This window comes from Rhinoraja longicauda, chromosome 32 (assembly GCF_053455715.1).
Source record: "Rhinoraja longicauda isolate Sanriku21f chromosome 32, sRhiLon1.1, whole genome shotgun sequence".
Taxonomy (NCBI): Eukaryota; Metazoa; Chordata; class Chondrichthyes; order Rajiformes; family Arhynchobatidae; genus Rhinoraja; species Rhinoraja longicauda.
In genome coordinates, this window is record NC_135984.1 from 15207953 (window position 1) to 15232914 (window position 24962).

General features: G+C 40.6%; 1 protein-coding gene across 13 annotated transcripts in view; it reads left to right on the forward strand.

The window, feature by feature from the left end:
* Nucleotides 1-24962, forward strand: part of LOC144608748 (protein Aster-B-like) — a 395300-nt gene that overhangs the window by 78346 nt on the left and 291992 nt on the right. Inside the window, exon 1 of one of the 13 annotated variants that reach the window (XM_078426813.1) lies at nt 7442-7512. The exons of the other annotated variants lie outside the window; for them this stretch is intronic. The gene's annotated coding sequence lies outside the window, so the exon portion shown is untranslated. Of the gene's footprint in view, nt 1-7441; nt 7513-24962 lie in introns of those variants that run through there. 13 annotated transcript variants of the gene reach the window in all.

The window sequence follows — 24962 nt, forward strand, 5'->3', positions numbered from 1 at the left end:
TTTAACTGTGTTCTCCACCTCCTTCCATATAGGAGACCTTGTGTCCATCTGGTGCTCAGGTGGGTGAATAGGTGGCATGTCATCTGGAATGGTGACTGGCTCATACCTCAGGTTGGCGGAGTACGTCTTCCTCAGGTGCTCCTCCAGTTCCCTTACAGGTACTCTCAGGATCTTGCTCTTCTCCTTGACAAAGAGGCTTTTGACAAATCTCTGTAAAAGCCTGTCCTTGCCCGTTCTTTCTTCTTGTGTTGCTTTCTCAGGCATTCTGCTCTTCGCAGGATTGCCAGGCGCTGCTTTACTTCTGCCTGCAGTGCCTCGAGTTCTTTCCTTTGTGCCTCTGTGGCCTCCCTCCACTGTTTTCTCAGCTGCCTCCTTTCCTTCACTAGTCTTTTGATCTCCAGCTGCCTCCTGGACTTGTACTGGAGTGATATTTCCTTCTGTGTCCTCTGTTTCTTGACCTTCACCCCAAATCTCTCTGCCCCATAGTTGTATATGGTGTCTCCCATCTTTTTCAGTTTTCTTTCTACACATCCCTTCAGTCTTTCCGGAAGATGGACGAGGTCAGTGTTAATGGTCTCCCTCTCTTTCCTCTGGCAGGATTTAGGCCCCAAGATTTGAGGCTTTTTTCCTTCCATCTTCCTCTCCACCGCTGACTGTGGCTGGTTGGGCTCTGGACTTATGTCCGTTGGTGGGACTGTACTTCGTTGAGCTTCGCCTGGGGTGCTGATACCCTGTGGACTGTGGTGGTTATCCTGCCACTGGGCTTCACTCGACTGATTTGACCTACCTCTTAGAAAGTAATGGTCAATGCAAGGCCCCTTACCAAGCTCTCTCAGGCACATTTTTCTGCCCTGGTAGATTTTGAGACCCTTCTCTGATGTTATCTTTTTCCAGCCACAGATGCAGCTTCGTAGCTTGTGTCCTGCTGGCACTGCTGCTCTGTCAATTGACTGATTCATAGTTGGTTGTCTTATTAATAGTCTATTCCGTTCCTAGGTCTGCTGCCGTGTGGTCTATCGATGAGTCATCTTATGCATCAACGCTCTCGCAGACTCGAGGGGTATTCTTCGTCTTGACATTTTCGTAACAATATATGGGTGGATCCAAAATGCTGACTACCGATGGATCCTGCTGGCATGAGTAGCAAGCCCATGCCAGCCCCGTTGGGGTCTATTCCCTCCGGTCAGCTGTCTCTCCAGGCCGTCACTAGGTCTTTCCCTGGTTGTCAGCTGCCCTTTCGCAGCGGTCACTAGTTTGATCCAGATGACCTCAGACTGGGGCAGAGGTTCACCTTCCAACAGGACAACGACCCTAAGCACACAGCCAAGACAAAGCAAGAGTGGTTTCGTGATAAGTCTGTGAATGTCCTTGAGTGGCCCAGTCAGAGCCTGGACTTGAACCCGATCGAACATCTCTGGAGGGGCCTGAAAATAGCTGTGCATCGAAGCTCCCCATCCAACCTGACAGAGCTTGAGAGGATCTGCAGAGAGGAATTCCGATATCATGCTTTAACTGTCATGTTGCTGGGCTGATAAATAGAAATACACGGTCAAGAAAGAATTACATTTTCTTTGCCAGCTTAATTTTGTCTTGAAATTGTTACAAATATTAATTTCCAGCAAATTGGATTGAAACTATTTTTACTCTACTATAATTACCATTCTGAAGCAATCTATAATTGCTTCTCTTGTACATGTAATCAAACTGTTGAAATCACAGCTGTACATGTGTAAAATTTCATTTATTTGAAATATGCATAAGGCCAGTTGTATCTAACCTTATTAAAATCTTAATCAAAATTATTTGCAACATTTTAAGAAATGTCAGCTGTGTACAACAGTGTCGATCTTTCTTATATTTATTTCTTGTAGAGTTAAATATATCTTGAATTCTGTGTTGCCTGGTTTTAAATCAGTAATTAGACACTTTAATTACTGACAACTCATTGTGTGGGTAATTATTCCAAGATTCAAAGATGCAGCATTCTAATGCACATTTCATTAAAGTGTCAATATCTTCCTTTATTCCTTTCCAACCCAACCCATAACTCACAGCCAGGTTTAGGGTTAGGGTTAGGGCTAACTGTTCTGATGACTGATGAAATCCTGTTGGGGCTAAAGGGATTCAGAATTTTGTGACCTTTTCCATAGCTCTCCGTATTTTTCTCATGGAGTGAATTATAAAAAAAGAAACTGCTCTTTTTATATAGGAAGTTGAAGAAACAAAATATTTTTTACTTTTCAAGATACGGAGATTTGACACATTAATAAATACTGTTTCTGCTAGTGAGACAACTGAGGAAGCTAACTTTGCTGGTATCACAAAATGCTGGAGTAACTCAGCAGGTCAGGCAGCATCTCTGGAGAGAAGGAATGTGTGACGTTTCGGGTCGAGACCCTTCTTCAGACTGATGTCAGGGAGGGCGGAACAAAGCAAGGATCTAGGTGGAGACAGGAAGACAGTGGGAGAACTGGGGAGGGGAAGGGAGGGACAGAGGAGCTATCTAAAGTTAGAGAGGTCAATGTTCATACCGCTGGGCTGTAAGCTGCCCAAGCGAAATATGAGGTGCTGTTCCTCCAATTTGCGGTGGGGCTCACTATGACACTGGAGGAGGCCCATGACAGAAAGGTCAGACTGGGAGTGGAAGGGGGAGTTGAAGTGCTCAGCCACCGGGAGATCAGGTTGGTTAAGGCGGACTGAGCGAAGGTGTTGAGCGAAACGATCGCCGAGCCTGCGTTTGGTCTCGCCGATGTAAAGAAGTTGACATCTGATTTCCTACCCAAACCACCCCCTCCCCAGGCACTTTCCCCTGCAACCTCAGGAGATGCAACACCTGTCCCTTTACCTCCCCCCTCGACTCCATCCAAGGACCCAAGCCGTCCTTCCAGGTGAGGCAAAGGTTCACCTGCACCTCCTCCAACCTCATCTATTGTATCCGCTGTTCCAGATGTCAACTTCTCTACATCGGCGAGACCAAACGCCGGCTTGGCGATCGTTTCGCTCAACACCTTCGCTCAGTCCGCCTTAACCAACCTGATCTCCCGGTGGCTGAGCACTTCAACTCCCCCTCCCACTCCCAGTCTGACCTTTCTATCATGGGCCTCCTCCAGTGTCATAGTGAGGCCCACCGCAAATTGGAGTAATCACCTCATATTTTGCTTGGGCAGCTTACAGCCCAGCGGTATGAACATTGTCTTCTCTAACAATTCCAGACATGTCCTTCTACTCTTGATCAAGGACAAAAGCAACAACCAATGCTTGCTGGGATGAGTATTTGCTGTACTGAACCAAGATTCGCTTTTTGACATGAGTGTCCTTAACTCCATACCCCTTGAACCCCATCACCCGTGAAGCAGAGCATTCCTAATTTTAGTCCTGTCTCACTGCCATCTCAGACTGAGGCTTAAAAGGTCATGACAATTTAAAAACAAAACAAGAAGCCTCCGGAACATGCAGTATCCCTCCGGGAATTCTAAACTTTGCAGAGATTAATGCTTGACACCAGCCCATCTATCTCATCTGGGAAATAAAAGGAAATGCTTTGGGATCCGAGTGATGCTGTGATAGTGACTAACTTTTTGTTGAAAATGGAGACAAATCAGATTACGGTATCTGCAGTGCAATCTTCATGCTGATTGTTACAGGGAAAGTCATCACAATGCTTTGACTGAAGGTAAAGCTGTGTGCAGAACTTTATTTTTTCAAATCTGCCAAAGATTTTTACATTTTTCAATGTCTCTGACATTCACAGATATTTAAAAACTATAAAAAAATTAGGGAATTATTCAACTTTAAGCTTTTCCCATATAGTGGCAAATCTTTGGAATTCTTTGCCCTCTTGGGTGGTGGAGGTGAGGTTATAGATAAATTTAAGTTGGAGATAATATTTGAAAGAGTTAAGAATTGAGGCGAAGATAGACACAAAGCTGGAGTAACTCAGCGGGACAGGCAGCATCTTTGGAGAGAAAGAATGGGTGACGTTTCAGGTCAAGATCCTTCTTCGGACTGGTTAGAAATAAGGGAAACAAGCAATATAGACGAAGATGTGGAGAGATAAAGAACAATGAATAAAAGATATGCAAAAAAGTGACAATTATAAAGGAAACAGGCCATCATTAGCTGTTTGTTAGGTGAAAACGAGAAGCTAGTGCGACTTGGGTAGGAGAGGGATAGAGATAGGGAATGCAGGGGTTACTTGAAGTTAGAGAAATCAATATTCATACCACTCGGCTGTTAGCTACCCAAACGAATTGAGGGGTATGGGGAACTGCTATAGAAGAGGAATTGGGGCAAGCATTCGCGTTGAAGGGTCGGGCAAGTTGGAGGGGTCTTGTGCATATTTCTGTCTTGATTTTCGTGTGTACTTGTGTTAAACATATTAAAAAATCTTATAAAAACATAATATAAATTACTTCGGAATGTTGACAAAAGCAAAATATTTTTTAAACAAAAATTACGGTCCACTTATTTGTAGGCTTACAATCTCTATGCAGATCAGCGGAATACCAGAGGCAGTTTCCAAGCATAAGAATTCACTTTGATTAATAAGAGCTCCCAGAGTTATACTCCATGGTTGTTTAGAAAGGCAAACTGACACATTTCCTTGACTCTGAGCATGTGTGCATGAGCCCAGGGTGGACTCTAGTTCAGAACTGCAGGCTGAAGAGCAAACTGTGACTCAATGTATTTGATCCCTGGAGTTAATTAGAAGTCTGACCTTTGGTGAATTCTCATTTATTAACCTTAATTCATGTGCAATTATAGGTAAGATTTCCATACATCTGCCATAATTTGTTATAGCAACACACCTGCCAAGGAGGCATAGAGACTAGCTGTTAGAAAAAATGAATATCTACTTCGTGGATGACTAATAACTCCAATGAGGAACACACATAATGGTCAGGATGTTTACAGGGTGACCTGTCCGACATTGTGCCTATCAATGTGCATCTATATTTGGACTGGTACATGGATAGAAAAGGTTTAGGGAGATATGGGCCAAATGCAGGCTAGGTGGGACTAGTGTAGATGGTGCATCTTGGTTGACATGGGCAAATTGGGCCGAAGGGCCTTTTTCCTTGGTGTATGATTCCATGACTTAGAATGGCGATGATCTGTTGCATTCTCCACAAAGTTGTCAACTCAAGGCAGCTGTAACTATCCTCTTCAGATGAACAGCAAGAAGAGGAGAATGCAGCCAACTTCAGAAAAGTTGCAAAAGGAGGATGCAGTCTTTCTTAGAGAAGCTGTGAACATTACTGTTCAGACTGCTCAGGACCTCTTCATTACAAAGTCCAGTTGGCTGCTAGGTATTCACATATTCAACAAGATAGGAAACTCTCTTTGCTTTGCCCTCTGTTAACAACACCAATTAGTCATGCAGAACAGTACTCATGATTGGTCACCCATCCAAAATGCTAGTTGCTCAGCATAACGCATGATCTCAATGCCCATGATTTATCTGAGTGTATTTTACGCAAGTTGAAAGATCACTTCCAAGTCAACAACGGTAAGTGATCTGTTGTAAAAAAAAACTTTGGTGAGTCTAAAGAACTGAAACTTATCTTTTCATCATTGTGCAAAATACCCATATGCATACCTATGGGTAGTTCACTTCAGCGGGTAGTCCATAGAGCTCAGAGGACCATCGGAACACAGCTACCAGACTTGGAGGGCATCTACAACACACGATGCCTCAGAAAAGCCACCAGCATCCACAAAGACGCTTCACACCCCTGCAACAGTCTGTTCGAACTCCTTCTATCGGGCAGACGATACAAGGCCTTCTACGCCCGCACCTCCAGACTCAGGAACAGCTTCATCCCCAGGGCCATAGCTGCTATGAACCGGTCCTGCTGAGCCGGATGGTCACATCGCACAGTGATCCGGCACAGATCTACTTGCACTTTATTCTGTCTTAAAACTGTTACAATTTGTTTCGTTGGGTTGTTGTTTAAATTAATTAAATTATTGCATCGTATGGGAGGCGCATTCCCAATCTCGTTGTACCCCTGTACAATGACAATAAAGATATATTGTATTGTATTGTATGTATCTATTGATAGGTCTTGTGTCTCTTCCTGAAAGTCCATTGTGGTACAATCCCTGTAATGTAGCAAAAATTTGCTTTTATTCATATTTCAGACCATGAAATGCTCTTTGTTAACATTCCCTGCGTTTTGGAGCTTGTGAAGATGTACATAGACTGCACAATCCATACTTGTGCAAGTGTAGACTTGGTCATGAGAATAGGAGGCAGAATGTATGGTATTAATTGTGGTGGTGCTGACATCTACTTTCCTGTCTCTCATAACATTCCTGCACCTTTCTGCGTGTGGTCCTCGCTTTTTGCTTCTTATGCAAAATTTCTGTGTCCCTGGTAAATACCGTCCTGAATGCTCCTCCTCTGTTTTGAGTGTTCATGGGCCAGGGATTCCCATTGTTTCATCTAGGAGGCTTTGAGCCTGTCTGCTTGGTAATCCCTTCCCGCGAGTCTTGAGTTAGTACAGACACATTTAAATGATTTTAAGAATTGAGTTAGCGATAATTGCATTTTATGTGACAGCCGCATTAGTGCCATTGCATATAACATTGAGATGCCATTCTTTCTATTTGCAAATAATTGGGAGGTGGATCTTTTGAAGAGCTGAATATATTTTGCATAGTGTACCTGTTTTCGTTGCATTTGGCCTCAACAAATGAACATTTCAAACACAGTCCTATCATCAGCTATAAATGAGATCATGACAAATATCGTAAAACAGCATTATCGCACATTACGAGCTGGAGATATGATTAGTTTGTGCAGCAATATATGGAGTTAGTTTGTAATGGTTCACTGATTTCTGTCAAGACCACTCTCGCACAAAATAAATTACGATAAAGCTCTTTACCGGTGACGTTGAAGTTCTGTTTTTAATTGCTTGCCCATCAAGCAACTTTGACTAGCTGATAGGCTGCTTTCAGTGGTCTGCTACATTTTGACGCACACCGTGCGAGATGCAATGTAGCTAACGGGATAACCTGGGCCTGCCTCCGGCTTGGAATAATTGGTGCTTCGTTCGGACCGATTACATTTGCTGGTTTTATGATTGGTTAGTACGGCTGTCAATTGGAACTCTGAGTCCACACTGTGACTCCTCGTCGAGCGGGACTGAATGGAGGCAACTACTATATTGCATGTGTGGGGGTCAGTTAATTAGGCCATGATTTTTAATTTTCGCAAAAATATGTTTTAAACTTACTGTTCTTGCAAGTATACTGTATCAGTGTAATACCAGTTTATGAATGAGCTACAGGCATTTTGTGTTTGAGAAAGTTAGAGAATCTGCATCTAATGAGTCCAAGGCTTCGCTCTAACCCCCTAAACTGGTAAGTGTCTGCTGTATTTGACAGGAAATCTAGAGTGGTGAGAAAAAGAAATCTCGAAAGTAAAAGGAACGTGTTCCGGTTCTGAAATATTTCAAAGGCAAAGTGGGGATTAATTTCTAACTTTGTGTTGAAAGTGTAAGGGTAAGTGAAACGAGTAGAGATCCGGGGGAGGAGGAATAATGTAAGGGGAGCTTTTAGAACTGGTCGAGTGATAGCATCAGACTGATGCATTGTGTGTTCGCGGAAAGTTACTGCAACATTTTGGAAGAACAGTTATTCCAAGAGTCAAAGGCCGTTCGAACATCTCTTATAGAAGTAGAACAATCGGCATTCTACGAACCAATCTTGTGAAATGACAAATACCGAAGTCACTTTAAACTTTCTTTAAAAAATACACAAAGTGCTGGATCGCTGGACAACATCGATAGGTGACGTTTTGGGTCAAAAGTTCTGTTAAACTTTCTTAACTTAGATTTTGTTTTCTGGAAGTTATCTAAAAGTATTGGATCGCTTTGAAATATTGATTTCAAAGTATTTTGGAGTAGAGGCATTGAAAAAATTGTTGGTATGTGTAAGAAGGAACTGCAGATGCTGGTGTAAACCGAAGACAGACACAAAGCTGGAGTAACTCAGCGGGAAAGGCAGCATCTCTGGAGAGAAGGAATGGGTGACGTTTCAGGTCTGAACAACCTGACCGCGGGAGAAGACGGCAGGGGAAGGGAAAAGACATTGTGGCCTTCCATCACAGTGAGGAGAGGACTGGAGGAGACTCACTGTGATGGATGTTTCTTTGATGGATGTTTCTTTTTTTGTGTGTTTTTGGGGTTGTGTAATTTGCCTATTTTAATGCTTTATTGTGTAATCTGCCTATTTTAATGCTTTTATTGTTGGACTGTGGGTGACTGAATTTCGTCCAATTTGGATGACAAATAAAGCTATCTTGAATCTTGAAGAAGGGTCTCGACCCGAAACGTCACCCTTTCCTTCTCTCCAGAGATGCTGCCTATCCGCTGAGTTACTCCAGCTTTTTGTGTCTATCTTCGATTTAAACCAGCATCTGCAGTTCCTTCTTACACACCTGTTCATTAGGGTCTGTTCAGATGTCACTTTCATGAATTATAGTGTAATTAAAACACTTCATTAAAACACTGTCATGCAGGACCATGCTAAGTTTTTTTTAATTTCCTGTGGCAAAAAGTAAACTGTAGAGGCAAAGGGATAATTGATGCTTTGGTTCAAGACCCAACCTTGGTTTCCTGTATATGTCGGTTGGAATTGCTAAGAGTTTAACTGTGTGTACAATATTGCATAAATATTGCATTTTAGTCAATGTAAACATTCATAGATTACACATCTATTATTGGGAGGCATAACCTATGGTGCTAAATTGGAAATAGAAACAGAGGTGATCAGAATGAATTGTTCACATGAAAGGTTCAGACAGTAAATTATTACAGATTTTAAAATTAAGTGAAAGAAAAAAACTGTTTACTTTTAATATGGAGTAAATAACATTGTAGTTGTTTGAAATGAATAGATCTCACATACACAGAGATGAATTACTAATGGATGATGATACCAGCAAACAAAGAGAACATTTTGAGAAATTTGTTATTCGGTTTCATTTATTAATTGTGATTTTCCATGCAATTTTATTGTATGGCGCATCCCGTTTATTCCTACTCTTTGGAAGCAAAGAGTAGGAATAAACGGGTCCTTTTCAGAATGGCAGGCAGTGACTAGTGGGGTACCGCAAGGCTCAGTGCTGGGACCCCAGCTATTTACAATATATATTAATGATTTGGACAAGGGAATTGAATGCAACATCTCCAAGTTTGCGGATGACACGAAGCTGGGGGGCAGTGTTAGCTGTGAGGAGGATGCTAGGAGGCTGCAACGTGACTTGGATAGGTTAGGTAAGTGGGCAAAGGCATGGTAGATGCAGTATAATGTGGATAAATGTGAGGTTATCCACCTTGGTGGCAAGAACAGGAAAGCAGACTATTACCTGAATGGTGGCCGATTAGGAGAAGGGGAGATGCAACGAGACCTGGGTGTCGTGGTACACCAGTCATTGAAAGTAGGCATGCAGGTGCAGCAGGCAGTGAAGAAAGCGAATGGTATGTTGGCATTCATAGCGAGGGGATTTGAGTATAGGAGCAGGGAGGTTCTGCTGCAGTTGTACAGGGCATTGGTGAGACCACACCTGGAGTATTGCGTACAGTTTTGGTCTCCTAATCTGAGGAAAGACATTCTTGCCATAGAGGGAGTACAGAGAAGGTTCACCAGATTGATTCCTGGGATGGCAGGACTTTCATATGAAGAAAGACTGGATAGACTCGGTTTGTACTCGCTGGAATTTAGAAGATTGAGGGGGGATCTTATAGAAACTTACAAAATTCTTAAGGGGTTGGACAGGCTAGATGCAGGAAGACTGTTCCCGATGTTGGGGAAGTCCAGAACAAGGGGTCACAGTTTAAGGATAAGGGGGAAGTCTTATAGGACCGAGATGAGAAAGTTTTTTTTCACACAGAGAGTGGTGAATCTGTGGAATTCTCTGCCACAGAAGGTAGTTGAGGCCAGTTCACTGGCTATATTTAAGAGGGAGTTATATGTGGCCCTTGTGGCTAAAGGGATCAGGGGGTATGGAGAGAAGGCAGGTACGGGATACTGAGTTGGATGATCAGCCATGATCATATTGAATGGCGGTGCAGGCTCGAAGGGCCAAATGGCCTACTCCTGCACCTATTTTCTATGTTTCTGTGTTTCTAATACAACATTTATAACTAATCAATCAGTAAACCTCTGAAGAAGAAAGTAATTTTTCAGTAGAATCTTGTATAACAGGGGTCAGATGTCATTAATGAATACAGAAAAAGTTGAAAAGTAATTTATTGAAACAAAACATTGCAACTCCCTTCAAGTATTGTTTCATAAATTTGAAAGACATAAGTTGAAGTTGGCTTTGTTCCACTTGTTGCATCCCCTGTAAAGCTTAAGAGGCCTTGAAGAACAAGAGATTGTTGTTACTTGCAGCTGGTATTGCACTAATTAACTCAGCAAAAGGAAAACATTTTATTGCATTAATGTATCCTTTTAATTTCTCACATCATGCATCCATATTACTTCGGACAAATTGTGCTACATGAGCATGTGCCACATTGAGCATGTTTTGTTAATTGTAACCAACACCAAATAGTGGACAGGTTTGTGCAATGACCAGCAGAGAGGAAGCATTCAACGTCACTAGTTTGGGCTGCAGCAGATATTTTTCAACTGAAGAGAATTTTGTATCAAATTTTATTGTTACATCCAATCCTGGTGGTGCATTTGCTTTTGGTTGCCTTCAGCAGAATTTCCAAGACATTTCTTTAAATTATTTTCATGTCTGTAAAATTTAATACTAGGGCATTTTGCTATTAATTTATCTAGACTACCACAAAAGGGTGGGGTTGGTTTAAAAACCCAAAAATCTGGAAAAAATGCAGAAAATGGTTAACTCACAGGAACATGGTCCAGATAAAGTTCTTGTTATCTTTTAGATTTCCTCATTCAAATGGCTTAATGTTTTCTAGAAATAGACCGTGTCACTGGAATTTTATCACAATGTTTTTGTTTCCCAAGATATTTTTTAAGTCAGTAGCAAGCTTTCTGAAATTAGATTTGAGACCACCATGCGCATTACCTCTGGTTTCTAAGGTATAATTTCTACAGGCATGAAGGAGTAGTAGAAACATAGCAAAGAAGAAACATGGAAAAATACGTGCAGGAATAGGCCATTCAGCTCTTCGAGCCAGCACCGCCATTCAATATGACCATGGCTGATTATCTAAAATCACTACCCCGTTCCTGCTTTTTCCACATATCTCTTGATTCCTTCAGCCTGAAAAACTAAATCTAACTCTCTCTTGAAAAGGTCCAGTGAATTGGTCTCTATTGCCTTCTCTGGCAGAGAATTCCACAGACTCACAATTCTCTGGGTGAAGAAATGTTTCCTCATCTCAGTCCTAAATGGCCTACCCCTTATTCTCAAACTGTGACCCCCCTGGTTCTGGACTCCCCCAACATGGGGAACATTTTTCCTGCATCTAGTCTGTCCCATCATTTAAGAATTTTATATGTTTCTATAAGATCCCCTCTCATCCTTCTAAATTCCAGTGAATGCAAGCCCAGTTGATCCATTCTTTCATCCAATGTCAGTCCCGCCATCCCGAGCATTAACCTGGTGAACCTACGCCCTCAATAGCAATAATGTCCTTCCTCAAATTTGAGACCAAAACTCCACACAACACTTCAGGTGCAGTCTCACCAGGACCTTGTACAACTGCATTTGGACCTCCTTGCTCCTGTACTCGAATCCTCTCGCAATGAAGGCTAACATGCCATTAGCTTCCTTCACTGCCTGCTGTACCTGCATGCTTACTTCCAGTGATGATGTACAAGCACACCCAGGTCTCGTTGCACCTCCCCTTTTCCTAATCTGACACCAATCAGATAATAATCTGCCTTCCTGTTCTTGCCACCAAAGTGGATAACCTCACATTTATTCACATTACACTGCATCTGCCATGCATCTGCCCACTCACCCAACCTATCCATGTCACCCTGCAGCCTCACAGCATCCTCATCGTAGCTCACACTGCCACCCAGCTTTGCGTTATCCGCAAACTTGGAGATGTCACATTTAATTCCCTCATCTAAATTGTTAATATATATTGTAAATAACTGGTGTCCCAGCATCGAGCCTTGCGGCGAGACCCCACTAGTCACTGCCTGCCATTCTGTAAAGGACCCGTTAATTCCTACTCTTTGCTTCCTGTCTGCCAACCAGTTCTCTACCAATGTCAGTACCCTACCCCCAATACCATGTGCTCTAATTTTGCACACTATTCTTGTGTGGGACCTTGTCAAAGGCTTTTTGAAAGTCCAGATACACCACATCCACTGGCTCTCCCTTATCCATTCTACTTGTTACATCATCAGTATCTTGTGTTTACCACCTAAACTAAATCCCGCTAACCCTGTTTTTTCTTGGATTAGTAGATAACCCTGATTAACTATAAATTGGACAATGGAGTTTAAATTAGATTACCATTTAATTTTTTTGAATGATAGAAAAAAAACACATTAAATTTAATTATGCAGGCTCAACCAATCAATGCAATTTCTTTACACACAAAACATAGAATCATAGAAAATAGGTGCAGGAGTAGGCCATTTGGCCCTTCAAGCCAGCACCACCATTCAACATGATCATGGCTGCCATTCAATATGAAACAAACAATGATTATGTACCATTGAATGTGTGATGCTGCAGGTGAAAATAAATGTAAAAATAGAGGTTCTTGGAATTCCCAGTAACCTTTTCCCAGTTATTCAATTTGTTTGTTACTATAAGGCAATATTTTCAGTTCGAAAATACCACATGAAGTGTACAACACAAACAATGATGGGACTAATTGTTCAAACCCATTTCAGTACCTAGTTGAAAAATGAACACAAGTATTTTGGTTTTAACCTTTCTTTATTTTATTTTAAATTGGGGGAAAATACTATTGTCCCATTCAGTGATGTACACTTCAATTATTTTTCCTTGAGCTTATCTTATAATGTTGCAACCATGCGGCAGCTCTTGGACATATCCTGAATCCTACCGCTTGACCATGATCCCACAGATGAGCACCAGGCCATCATCTCCCAAACTGTTTCTGATCTCATCATCTCTGGCTATCTCCCCCCACCAGAGGCTCCAACTTTGTTGTTCCCCAGCTCCGCACTGCCCTTTTCTATCTCCTTCAAAATCCACAAACAGGACGGCCCCAATAGACCTGCCGTCTCTGCCTGCTCCTGCCCGACTGAACTAATCTCCAAATACCTCGATTCCATTCTAACCCCCCTTATCCAGACCCTTTCCACTTGCATCCGAGACACCTCACAAGGCCTTCAACTGTTAATAACTTTCTAAGCCTCTATTGCCTCATCTTCTCTTTGGACACCAGTCCCTCTACATCTACATCTCCCAAAGGAAGGTCTCAGGGACCTTGGTTTCTTCCTTGAACAGAGACCCAACAATTTTCACTTCATTAACACTCTCCTCCACCTGGCAGAACTTGTCTTCAACCTCAACAACTTCTCTTTTGACACCTCTCACTTCCTCCAAGTTAAAGGTGCAGCCATGGACACTTGCATGGGCCCCAGCAATGCCTGCCTTTACATCGAACAGTCCTTGTTTCAGGCATACACTGGGCTATCTAACAACTTCTCTGCTACATCGATGACTGCATCAGAACTGCCTCCTGCACCCGTTCAGAACATGGATTTTAACTTCCCCACTAACTTCTACACTGCCCTCAAATTCACGTGGACTATTTCTGACACCTCTCTCCCCTTTCTTGATCGCTCTGTCTCCATCAGACTATCGACTGACATCTATTATGATCCAACCAACTCCCATAATTATCTGAACTACACTTCCTCCCACCCTGTCTCTTGCAAAGATGCTATTCCCTGCTCCCAACTCCTCTGTCTCCATCGCATCTGCTTCCAAGATGAGACATTCCATTCTAGGACATCTAAGATGTCCTCTTTTTTAATAAACGTGGTCCCTTCCCCCTCCGCCTTCTGCCATAAATGGACCCATCAACCAGGTCTTCTATGTGTCCTGTGGTTCTACTCTTGCTCCCTCGCCAGGCAGAACAAGGGTCAGTCTGAAGAAGGGTATTCACTTGAAACGTCACGCTTTCCTTCTCTCCAGAGATGCTGCCAGTCTCGTTGAGTTACTCCAGCATTTTGTGTCTAGAACAAGGATAGTTCCCCTGGTCCTCACCTTTCACTCCACTAGTCTCCGCATCCAACACATCATACTCATACTCCGACATTTCCGTCACCTCCAATAGTCACGTCCTCTTATCTCCGCCTCTTTTCACCTTCTGGAGAGACCACTCCTGCCGCAACTCCTTGGTTCACTCATCCCTCCCTATCCAAACTACTCCCTCCCCAGGTACTTTCCCCTACAACTGCAGGAAATGTAACATTTATACTTACACCTCCGTGCCTCCATCCGGGGAGAGGTCCTTCCAGGTGAGCCAGAGGTTCATGTGCACCTCGACTAACCTCATCTACTACATCCGGTGTTCCCAATGTGGGCTACTGTACATCGGCAAGACTAAACGTAGACTCGCCGCTCGTTTTGTTGAACATTTGCGCTTGGTCCATATTGGCCTACTGAATCTCCTGGTTGCTTACCATTTTAACTCAGCTTCCCATTTCCACACAATTCTTTCTGTCCTGGGCCTCCTCCGTTGAATGAGTGATGCCATGTGCAATCTGGAAGAATTCCAGATTCCGCTTGGGTAACTTACAACCCAGAGGTATGAACATTGAATCTCCAATTTTAGGTCCAACATTGGCCAGGTGGGGGTTTTGATAGGCAGATGGTTGGAAGAAAGCCAGAGATAAGAACAGAAGGTGTGAGACAGCTTTCAAGAGTTATGGGTTGTGAAGCCAGAGGGAGGAAAGTGGTGGGGGGGGAATGGGGTGAGTGGAGGGGATAAATAGGTGTGTCCAGGTGGGGCACAGGGGAGGGAAAGGGGTGGAGTGCGAGAAAGAGATGGGGGAGGGGCTGTACTCTTTAGCCCACAGTAGGGGCACCAAACCATAAGACATAGGTTTAAGATGAGGGGGGGATTGGGGGGTTAGATTTAATAGGAACCCGAGGGATAACTTTTTTACACAAAGGGTGGTATATATGTGGAACTAGCTGCTAGAGGAGGTAGTTGAGGCAGGTGATATCATAACTTTAAAAAAATGTTTGGACAGGTTCATGGATAGGATAGCTTTAGAAGGGTATTGGGCAAATGCAGGCAGGTTGGACTAGTGTCGATGGCGTATGTTGGTTGGTGTGGGCAAAGTGTGCCGAAGGGGCTGTTTTCATGCTGTATGACTATGAGAGTGATGATGCTTTTTACATTTTTGCCAAGGTGACTTATTATCTTAGAGAAGTGATTAAGCTTGTTCAATTTTGTCCTGAGATTAATAATGTGAAGGCTTGTTTTCAATATGTTGTATGCGCTATGTTGAAATCAATAACATTTCCATTTTTAACTTATTGGGTAATATTCTGTATGGATTAGATGGTGTCATTGAGCAGAGTGATGTTTTGTTCATGGTTTATTAGAGCATCATTGGAAAGTGTCTACATGCCTTACGGAAATGCAGGTCTATAAAACATTTTAAAAGAAAATTAATACCAATAGATTGCAAAATATGCAGGCTTCGTTCTACATGTATGGTTGTTTGCTGTCCATTGTAAGGATTTTGTGCATCAAATGAAGACGCATGCCTCTCCAGCACTTGACAGCTGTTTTGGTGTAACTGATGAGGCTAGAATTAAGAAACCCCTGACTCTCGAGTCCTCCTAGGATAGTTTCCGAACAGTATCCCTCATTCCAGCTGTACCCCAGATGATCATGAACGTCACCACATTCCACCAACTCTGCCTACCAAAGCCAACTCCATTTCCATAATTTAAACTTTAAGTCCTAACCTATCCCTATTATTTGATTCCCAAGTCATATACCTGCAAACTATTCAATTTTCCTTCCCTTCTGGTGTGGCAGAGTACTGGTGGTGTGTGTAACTGCAGGGTATCTTAAATATGGGAATAAGCTTCCCTGTTGTTTTAAATGTTATTGTTTCGTGAGCACTGAATTAAGAAAATCTATTTTATGATGATTTTGATAATACAGACTGTTGGACATCAGTTTTGGAATTCTTAGTTGTCTTCGAGCAGGTGCTATGTTGAGGGCAGTTTCTTGACCATAGTGAGGAATGTTCACCATGATCTGTGTTTGTGCATCAGTTCAGAGCATATATTTCTGAATTTAAGGCATATATGTGAAAGAACAATGCAAAATATCGCATAAATATCTTAACACTTTTCTCTTGCCAGCTTTAGTATATAACCTATTGTAAGAGGTCTGAGACTGAAGAAAGTTTGAAATATTCAGTTTATCTTTTTAGATAGGTAGCGTCTTCGTCGCTGATTAAATGGTAATTTGCAAGACAAGTTTACAATTTTTAGTTGTTCTTGGATTAATACCAGTGCATACATTTTGATTGTACCTGCAAAGAGTGTTGTTGAAGAAATGGAACCGATAGTATGAAAAAGATTAATATCTATTTTCTGGTTGCAATGCATTATGGTGGAAAGAAAGTGCATTAAATTAAAAATTGTATGAAATAGGACTTCAGGGTTATAATTGAAAACTTCTTGCACTTCTGGATGAGACAAAAACCTTGACTGGTTGTAAAAGATCCTATGACATTATCTTGAAAGATGATTATTCTTATCCAAAAATTATCTTGTAAGCCAACAATTTAAAAAAAAGATTGGTCTTTATCAAATGGCTGTTTGTGGTATCTTGCTAAGCTTATTATATTTATCTGCATCATAAAAATGTCTGTACTTCAAAAGTACATTGTTGATTACAAAGTGATTAGGGATTTTGTAAGATAACTGTAAAAGGTGCTGTGACCAATGAAATTAAGTGGCAATCTTGAGTAAAAAATACTATACCCAATCTGCCTTTGAAACTTAATTCCTTTCAATTGTGTTATTAGTTATTTTTTCCAACTAATTGCAGATGAGGAAGTCTCAATGATAAGGATCACAGTATTTGAATTCGGTATCACTAATATCCAGAAAGTGGTACAATTTGTAGACAGCCCATCAGCAACTGCTTGATCAATCTTCACATGTTTCAACCTTGGGAACAGAGAGTATTTGTGCTCTTGATGTTATCAATAAGAATTAGTTTGTTCATTTTCTTCTACTTATCATACAGTGGGATTTTCTGAATCTGTGTTCATGTTGATATTGTTGCCTTCAAACAACAGTTTTTGGTTATGAAGTTTGAGAATACCAATATTTTTGATATACAAATATCCACCTGTTTTTTCCCCATATGTAAACAGTTACTATTGGCACGTTGCTATACTTATTACTATCTAACTGCCCTTATCCTAGGTGCAATTAAAAAGTGTTTTGCGTGCATTTTATTTAACCTGCAGAAATGTTGTGTAATGTTCAAATGGATGGTGATATGGCACAATTCATGCCAATGTCCGTTTAAACATTAACAATAAACATTAAGGCAAATTTATTTTTTCCTGGAGATTATGGTCTAGTGACAGTTAGGAACTGAATAAAAGATCTATAATTTTATGCACTCAAAGATGAAACCAGTGCACCCTCAACAAACTGGGAGCTAATCTACAATACAGCCTTTATGTTGGGAAAACAATTATGTCATATGTCATTTATTATTCAGTTCCCTAGTGGGTCACATTGTTCTTGTGCAGATAGTTAGTCATTACATGTTGCTAAGAAACCATCATGGGAGCATCTTTGATTTTTTTTACTATTGCATAATAATAATTGAAAAGTTAATAAAATCCATGAGTCAAATGGTAATTCTGAAATCGTGGTTTTTTCATTGTAATACTTGGGCAATTCCTTGATGTTTTGCAACTATTGCAAAATAAAAAGTATACCGGCTCTCACATTCATTGAGAGATGAAGCTCGGCCTTTTTGGGCTTAAGAGACGAGAAGAAAGAAATGACGGTGAAATGGTTTCTCAACTTTTATTTTAGTGGTGAAAATGTCATGATAAATCGTGAACTATACACTTGTCTGTGATCTCAAAGTGAAATAGAATTTGAAGATGCATGACAAAGTAATTCGTTTCATTCGTGGATATTATGGGGATAACTATCATTGCAACTTATTTGCTGACCTTGAGGCAGTTTGGTTTGCTTTTGCCTAATTTTGAAAGATGTTGTGTTTACTATCATTTCCATGTGAATTACGGGGGCTTTTTTGCAGAATATAACAATATTTAAAGGAACTTTCCATGTAACTGTTGTTCATTATGAGTGAATTAGAAGGTAATGTCGCCAAACTTCATGAGCCCAGCATAACAGGTACTTTACTGTATAATCTATGGTGTAACTATTTATATAGTTTATTTTATAAAAGTCATCTTTAAACTTTGTGATTGATGTAGTTTGATTTAGCTCTTAAGGCTAAAGGAACCAAGTGATATGGGGGAAAAAGGCAGGAACGGGGTACTGATTTTGGATGATCAGCCATGCTCATATTGAATGGCGGTGCTGGCTCGAAGAGCCGAATAGCCTACTCCTGCACCTATTTTTCTATGTTCTAGTTCTTGTTTAATATATTTATTGATCTGTTCAGTGAGTTTTAATTTAATATTTAAGCATATAGGAAGGAACATTGAAATAGAAGTTCTGCTCAAATTGGACTATTCAGTCATTGAGCTTGTTCTATTCTTTATCTTTCTAATATTAAATGTACAAGGTCTGAGCCAGGGATTTATTAGATGATGACCAACTTAAATTTCTTAGTCCCTGGTGATTTTAATTTTATTTAAAAAAGAGGAAATGTTGGAAATATTCAGAAGATTCGGCAGCATCCTGTGACGAGAGAAGCAGAGTTAATAATTCAAGTAATCAGAATGCACTAGAGGCTACATTATCAGAATGATTTGACCATCTGTTACTGATGTGAGGACTCATTTATTTGCTCAGGGTGATGAATCTATGGCATACTCTAAACTTGAGATTTGTGACAGCATAATCATTGAGTTCATTCCCTACTACATTCGATAGATTTCTGATTAAGAGAAATGAGGATGGTGCAGGAAAATAGTTGGAAATTGGCCACGATCTTGATTAAAAGCCGAGCAGGTTTGAAGGCAGAGGGCCTACTCCTGTTTCTATTTGTTGCTTTCTTATGTCCTGGGCTCCATGGCCAAATTAACTCTAAAAGATAGTGGGGTAAATATTGATGGGAAATTCATCTGCATGGTTTTAACAAAATGAGTTATTGTCAAGTTACTGCATTGTATTCAAGCTACAAACTGATTCCATTTATTTCAAAAGCATTTATTTGGTCAGCTATACCATCAAAAGATGATATAGCTGACCAAATGCTACATATCAATGATTTGGATGAAAATATTGAAGGCTTGATTAGTAAGTTTGCAGATGACACTAGTGTGGGTGATATTGTAGATAGCAAAGATGGTTATCGAAAATTACAGTAGGTTCTTAAACAGTTAGGCAAATGGGCTGAGGGAACTGTTAATGGAGTTTAATGTAGTTAGGGGTAAGGTGTTACGCTTTGGGAAGTCTAACCAGGGCAGGACCTTCACAGTGAATGGCAGGGTTCTGGGGAGTTGTTGTAAAGCAGAGGGATCTAGGAGTGCAGATAGATAATTCCTTAAATGGCATCACAATGGTCAAGAAGGCTATCGGCACATTAGCCTTCATCGGCAGGGTATGAGTATAGAAGTTGGGATCTTATGTTTTGTTACAGTTATACCCGAGCGGCACAGTGGCAGAGCGGTAGAGTTGCCATCTTACAGTGCCAGAGACCTGGGTTTGATCCTGACTACAAGTGCTGTCTGTATGGAATTACTACATTATCTCTGTGACCGTGTGTGTTTTCTCCGGGTGCTCTGGTTTCCTCCAACACTCCTAAAACGTGCGGATTTGTAAGTTAATTGGCTTCTCAAAAAATTGTCCCAAGTGTGTAAGATAGAACTAGTGTATGGGTGATGGTTGGACAATGTGAACTCGGTGGACCAAAGGGCCTGTTTCAACACTGTATCTCAAAACTAAACGTTGGTGAGGCCACAATTGGAGTATTGTGTTCAGTTTCGGTCACTCTGTGATAGGAAATATGTTGTTAAACTGGAAAGAGTGCAGAGAAGATTTACAAGGATGTTACCGGGACTTGACGGCCTGAGCTAGAGGGAGAGGTTGGACAGGCTAGGACTGTATTCCTTGGAGTGCAGGAGGTTGAGGGGTGATATTATTGAGGTGTATAATATCATGAGAGGAATAGTAGATGCACAGAGTCTTTCACCAAGATTATTGGAACCAAGAACTGGAAGATATGGGTTTAAGGTGAGAGGGGAAAGATTTAATAGGAACCTGAGGAGGAAACTCTTTCATACAGAGGGTGGTGGGTATATGGAATGAACTGCAAGGTGGGGTGGGGGGAGAGATAGTTGAGGCAGGTACTATAACAACACTTAAAAGACATTTGGTCAGGTACATGGGGGGGGGGGGAAGGTTCAGAGGGATATGGGGCAAACATGGGGAGGTGGGACTAGTGTAGATTAGGTATATGGGTCGGCATGGGCAAGTTAGGCTGAAGGGCCTGCTTCCATGCTGTATGACGTTTTGTTCAAAAAGACATTTGCTCATGATTTTCTGGCTAATTGCAGCCAGAGTGCACGCCACTTGGTGTTTATTTTTGCGCCTGATAAGCGAGCTTGGCACACTAATCATGTGCCGATCTCTGACACTTCACAAATTAGATCTGACACCTGTATTCTTTTGCAAGTATAGAATAGTTCCTTTATTGTCATTGTAACATGAGCCATGTACAACGAAATTGTAAAATGTCAGCCAGTCAGTGCACCATTCAAACATTTCTAAAAGCTAACGATACATACAAGGTAAAATATTTTAAAAAAGATAAACAACTAAAATAAATATCATGAAAATAGCACGCATAAACACCCAACCCTACATCCTTCTGTCGATTTCACAGTCTCTTATTATGTATCGCCCCTGCATTTTGCCTGGGTTTATTGTGATTCAATTAGTTTTCTAAAACTCAAGACTAAAACAATTTGAAATTATTCAACACAACTGACTAAAAACATGCACTCCCAAGAGTTAATGGTGAAAGGGAAATCTTTGTGATTTATGCTTTTAAACAGAAAAAAACTTTTCTTTTTTTGTACTTTTAGATGTTTCTTCAAGTCCATCTAATTTTATTTAACGTTTTAGCATGTTCTAATGAATTTTCGCACTGTGAGGAGATGCTAAAGAATAATATGAGAGTGTAATGTCAGCAGAGTATTCAGAATGTCCTTGTGGAGTTTGGGTGCTTTCCTGATGCAGTCCTGCTGTTGACATGAACATTGACTTGGATGCTTCCTTGGGAATAACCCAGTGTTATTCTGGATATTCCCCATAGGCACTGGTCACTGAAGCATGCCAGTTAGTGAAATGCAACATAACCATACTTGTACTTCTGTTGCAAAGAAATGATATTTAAAAAATTTGCTGGTGTCATTACAAAAAAACATTCACACATTCATTTGCATGCAATATATGGAAACATTTCCAATTGACCATGCCTCATATGGTTGTGCACGGTAGCGCAGCGGTAGAGTTGCTGCTTTACAGCGAATGCAGCGCCGGAGACTCAGGTTCGATCCTGACTACGGTTGCTGTACTGTAAGGAGTTTGTACGTTCTCCACCTTGACCTGCGTGGGTTTTCTCCGAGATCTTCGGTTACCTCCCACACTCCAAAGACGTACAGGTATGTAGGTTAATTGACTGGGTATATGTAAAAAATGTCCCTAGTGTGTGTAGGATAGTGTTAGTGTGCGGGGATCACTGGGCGGTGCGGATTTGGTGGGCCGAAAAGGCCTGTTTCCGCGCTGTATCTGAAATATGAAAATAAATAAATAATATGAAATATATATCAATTACCAGTGTTACAAACAGGCTATGTCAATGTGTGAATTGCCAATATTTAAATAATTATGAATGCCAATTTAAAAATTACTTGCATATCCTTGTTGGTTTGGAAAACTCTTGGTGTTCTTATGTAGCTTATAATATTTCAGTGAAAATACTAATTTTTTATGCAGAAACATGAAACTGAAATAATACTCTAGATCTATTAGTGACGAATTCCATGTTTGGATTTCTAAGGGCAAAAAAGTGGTTTGTGAAGGATGCTGTTCATAGATAAGATTATTTAGCCCTCAAAGCATTCAGTTTCAATGGTTTTCTATTTAAAAAAAAAAAGAGAATTACAGATGGCCAGCCATTGTTTTGGGAGATGAGCTATTTTTTTATTTTCTCAGAGGAAAATATTGCAGTGTTTGTTTATCATAGGCTAAGTTTAGAAACCACAATTTGCACTTCTTTTAATTTCTCACTTGCCAATGTGAATCAAAAAAGTCATTTTTTAGGAAACTACAAGATTCCCATTTTTGATTACTTTCTTGGTAGTAGTCGTAATGGGGTGAGATTTAAAAGTGTAAAGTAAAATAAAGTGTATGATGCTGTAGAAATGATAAATAACCCTTTACCTGTGTAAAGTTGCACGTTTACAGTATATCATCCTGGTACATTCTGCAAAGCTGATTATTTTGCTGAGCAAGTAGTGAACGATGTGATGATCAAAGCATTCTATCGCAGTAACTATTGTATCTTGTTTGAATTATATGCTGAACCGGCAATTTAGAGGCATTGTCAAAGACTGCAATTTTTTCCATGATGTAGAGAGAGAAGAACATTCCCCCCACTTCTGAGCACAAGTGGAATATTGCACATTAGATACAGCCATATTATTGTAGCTCGTCTTCACTGGATGTGATATGTTTCAATTTTGGACTTTCTGATTTAAATCTCAAGCAATTTTCTCGCAGTAAGGGAAAACCTCCTCAAAGGAAGATAAACATAATACGTAAATGAGACAAATATTATAAATCATATTTGTAAAAAATATATAGATTTGAATCACTTTCTATGCAGTTATATCAGAACTGGATTTTTCTCTATATATTTATAACAGAACTGGATTTTAGTTCTAACTGCGGAATTTAGTTTCTGGCTATGAATTCAACCCCTCATTGTCTTGTGTGCTGACTAGTTGTGGTGAGTGATTCATATATAATATAAACACAGTGGTTTCATATCATTAGAAGATCATTGCTTGAATTGAGGGTCTGACGTGAGTGACATATTCTGAAACTCCACTCAAAATGTTTCTTTATTTGTATTTCTCCCGACCACTATTAAGTGCAGTGGAGTCACTATTAACTATCAGCATTAGGAGTAAGTTATTGACAATAAGAGTACATCAATTGTTAAAATAAAATAGTGTGTCTGCAAATTTCCTTTAAATGGAACCATTTATAACTCTACAAATTAAATTTTGAGCACTGAACTAATCTTAGTACTTGAGAAGATAAAGGTACTGATGTAAATACAAACACCCATTGCCCAAACACACTCAATTGAGTATTTTAATAGACAACAATCAAAGTACTGTGCAATATATTTGGTGCATTTTATTGTCCATTGCATATCTGAGTCTCTCCATTCTTTGTTATCCTGCATAATTCAGAGTCAGTAATAAATAGACCTTTGCCTCTTCAGTGTAGGAGAGAATTTCCCTTGAGAAATGCTGCATAAATATTTTTATTTCCTCTCCCAGCTTCATGATGTAAACTGTAATTTACATATGAGTTCTCATGGTCTAGGGTCAACATTCTCAGATTTCCCTTATTATCCAGTACACACAATATCCTCTCCCTCACACTCTCTTGCTCTTTCTCTCTCTTGCCCTTTCTGCCCTCAGCCTTTGGGCCCTATCCTCGGCCAGCCCCCTCCACTTGCCGAACCTTCCCCCCTCGACGAACCCTTGCTGACCTACCCCGCTGCACTCTCCCCATATCCCTTGATGCTTTTTGCATCCTATCTAAAACTACTTATTTTAAGAATACTCATGACTTAGCTTCTATCACTCTTCATGATAATGAATTTCACACTTCCGCCAAGCCCTGAGTAAATCTTGCCCTGTACCCTGAGAAGGCGACTCCTTGTTTTAGACATCCCACTTGTGGGAAACAACCTCCCCATTTCCAGTTGGTTTGGCTTGCCAAAATTTGGTCATCTTCAATTTGAACTTCTCATTTTTTTCAATGCGAGTGAACACAAACCCAATGGACTTCATCTCTCCTCGTATGGTAGCTCTTCAATCATGATAATCAGTCTGGTATTCCCTTTTTAATAACTATCCAGAGTTGAGTCAATCCTCAAGTAATGAGACAAAAGCTGCATACAGTATGACAAGTGTGGCCTCACAGATGCCCTATATCATTGTTGCAAGATATACCTGTTCCTGAGGCACATAAATTCTCTTGCTGAGAAGACTGGTATATCATTGATGCATTTACTGCTTGCCTCACCTGCATATTTGCTTTAGATGGATAGATCCATTTTATAGTGTATCTGTTTTTGTGATTAATTTCATCATACAGTGGACAGAAGAATAAAAGTTCACTTCTTGCCCATCAAATGCCAGCTATTTCTAATAATTTGAGGCTGTTTTTAAACTGAAATAAATTGACCAAATCTTTGTGGCGTTGATTAGATTATTCGATGCATATTCCCGAGGCCTGATTTGTGATCAGGGATGCAAGCACAAATCTCACTTGATAGAGAATTAATTTCTGTTACATTAAATCAATCTGGAATAAAAACGATAGTTTCTGTCAGTCATGATGGCATGAAACTGCTGGACTGTAATAAAAAAAACACAGTTTCAATAATGCCCCTACATTCTTTGTCTAGTCTGCCTTTTCTGTGTTGGCTCTTTACTGCCCTCTGTAAAGGATTAATAAACTGCTTGGTTGTCAAGAGGGCAGTTCACCATTTCAATTCTCAGGACAATGAAGGTTTAAGGAA